The sequence below is a fragment of the Armigeres subalbatus genome, chromosome 2 (assembly GCF_024139115.2).
Source record: "Armigeres subalbatus isolate Guangzhou_Male chromosome 2, GZ_Asu_2, whole genome shotgun sequence".
NCBI classification, from domain to species: domain Eukaryota; kingdom Metazoa; phylum Arthropoda; class Insecta; order Diptera; family Culicidae; genus Armigeres; species Armigeres subalbatus.
This window is the reverse complement of record NC_085140.1, coordinates 304,627,551-304,630,390: the sequence shown is the minus strand read 5'-3', so window position 1 is coordinate 304,630,390 and position 2,840 is coordinate 304,627,551. Positions and strand designations below refer to the sequence as shown.

Sequence of the window (2,840 nt, the reverse complement as noted above, 5' to 3'; positions counted from 1 at the left end):
ATGTCAAATCTTGGTATTTTATTTATTAGTTTTATCATACTTTCCTTCAAATGAATAACTTTTTATTGCAATATCTTAAATGTGAAGTAAATCCTCATTGTATTTTGCTTAAATAATATGACAAATCATTACAACTTCGATTATAACCATAATCTTTTTGAAAGATAAAATAGCCAGCAACACTGTATGCAAGATCTTTTGCATGTTTGCTGCCACTTCGTGCATTTGGCGAACTCAACGCAAACTACAATATTATCATTTTGGAAATAAACATGTATATTTTGAAGCAAATGGATGAAATTTGTATCCGTGTGGGCTTGATTTCAAAATATCCCGTTACTCGTTTGAGAGCAGAAAAGCGACTCTATCCGCAGCACCCACACGCTTAGATTGGTTTACCTATTTATGGGTACTTCATTCACTCATATATGGGTAAATGCAACTATACCAATATTATTAGTAAAACCTACCCAAAAAATCGGTTAAGTTTACTGATATTCTGAAGAAACCGACTTTACCTATATTTGAGTAATCACATTTACCCATATTTGGGTGAAAAATTAAACATAAACAAATCCGAACTGGATGGCCGCCGCGTCAACGTCGTAGTCGCAAGTTTTTATGATTTCTGATACAATCCCTGTTAATAATTGTTGTTCCGAGTGCATGCAGTTCTTGCAGAGGTAACTATTTTGTTGTCTTTTACTTATTATATAGGATTGCTATATTTTGTTAATATTGAATTGATTCTTGATACACAACTTATAGGTTGCAACCTCTTGACGATCTTTTCCGGTCCCACACCGTACCAACATATCCGCCTCTTCGCAGGCGCGGTCGACGACTATACAGCAGATATCAAGAATAGAAACAAACTCTCCAACCATCGGTGAAATATTTTCTGCTCACAGCTGTGAATTTGTGACCCAAAACGACTCGATACGTTGCTTCAATCGACTCGCTACGTTGTATCAATCAATCCTTCAGCAACCGCCTCGGCTGCATAGCTGTTAAGATAAATGGATATTCTCTTCCGACAAGTCTCAGCTCATCGCACTATAATTGCACAGCAATTAGTTGCAAGAAAAACGAACATCTGTGCTAAAGAAATGAGAGTGGAAATGATGAAGGCACCCAACACATCGGACAAACCTAGCCGGAAGATCCTGCGTTCCAATTGGCATACTGCTTCGTCTTGTTCCAGATCGTCAGCCGCGATGGTAGTGGCCGCGATGGCGACAAGAAAAACAGATTTATTAACTGGTAATGAGCTCATACGAATGAACTGGTAATGAGCATCGAAAGTCCAGACGATGGATCCGTTTAAGATACAGGAAGCGCAAGAGGAAAACGGTATGTGACCGCAACAGGGGATTCTGATCTTTTTGTATCAAGTATTGACAAATTTGGTTTGGATCCGATGCTACTGCTGAAGCCGGATTGCAAATTCTTGATTCGATTGGTAGGTTCAGTTTAAATTACATAGTTTAATGGAATTATTTAGCATTTAACTTTGACTTATTTTCCAGATCTTTTTGTGATCGGTGACAATTGTTTTATTGATCGTTCCAACAACATCTGTTCGTCCGGCACAGTTACCAGTTTCTGAATGGCATACCGTCAGACATCCACACCAGCTATTGTTGCTTCTGTTGTCAGCTAACTGGTTTCCGACTTGCTGCCGGAAGCTGCTGCTATACTGCCACGAAGCTGCTGCTAAGGGATATTCCGACCCGTCCGAAATTACTGTTATCAGTTCCTGCTGCTGGTGATGTAGCATCCAGCAGCATGAAATATAAGATTTAATATTGATGAAACTATTTTATGAAAATGGAAAGCATGCATTTAAACCAGTTGAATAGTTTATAGTCGTATGATCAATAAAATTTGTTGCTAAATATTTATGAAAATATAAATTTCATTTAATACGATTTTCGAAACGAAAACATAAAAATATCACCCATATGTAAGTGAATTTTACCTATAATAGAGTACTCATAAATAGGTAAACATTACTAATATTTCCATGAACCACTTGTACGCAAATATGGGTAAATGGCATTTCACCCATAAATACGTATGTGCACTTTTTGGTGATTATGGGTACTGTTCACCCATATTTGGGTGAACTGAACTAAGCGTGCAGGTAGAAACTACCATTTTTGGGGTAATAATATTGAGAACAGTACCGACGTTTTTCAACCGAAGTGCCATTCGTCTTAAAATGACTAAAATATGGTCTATCTTACGATAAAAATAGTATGTTTCTCGGGTACTTTTTCAAAACGGCGTATGTCGCAAATTGTAAACAAACCCGTTTTCAACAGCATATGGTATAAAATTCATCTATTGCCTGATTTTCTCAAAATTGCACGCGGCAAACCCTTCATGAAAGGTACCGCCGCGCTTTTTGCACCCCGTTTACTTGATTCTTATGGGTGAATAGCATTGCGGTGTATCGTTTGGCGCGGCCGTACCTTTCGACAGTCATTCGCCGCGTGAAGTTTTGTGCAAGTACCCATTTGGAAACACTACAAACACCGCGCAGTGTATCATATCCAGAAAATCTGACAATAAAAATGTGTATATCTTCAAAGCTACATGAAAATGTGTTATTAAAAATGTAAATCATTTTTTTGCAAAACGGTGTAACATCATTGTTGAAAATATTGCACATACACCGCTTAGCAGAAAATGTACTTTAAAAAGTTTTTTCAAACAACTAAATAGTTTAAAACGTTTGTTTGCTTGTACTTTTTCATCACTGATTTCAAAATTAAGCATGTTGCTTGAATATTCTGTTTTTCGTTAAGAAAAACATTTTACGTTGTTTTTCTGCA

At 37.0% G+C, this 2,840-nt stretch overlaps 1 long non-coding RNA gene across 1 annotated transcript; it reads left to right on the top strand.

Annotated features, from left to right (window-relative positions):
• The first annotated feature begins 396 nt into the window (after positions 1 to 396).
• Positions 397 to 2,156, top strand: LOC134216659 (uncharacterized). The gene is made up of 3 exons (XR_009980760.1): positions 397 to 683; positions 769 to 1,462; positions 1,530 to 2,156. It is a non-coding gene; the product is annotated as an uncharacterized LOC134216659 (long non-coding RNA).
• The last annotated feature ends 684 nt before the right edge of the window (positions 2,157 to 2,840 follow it).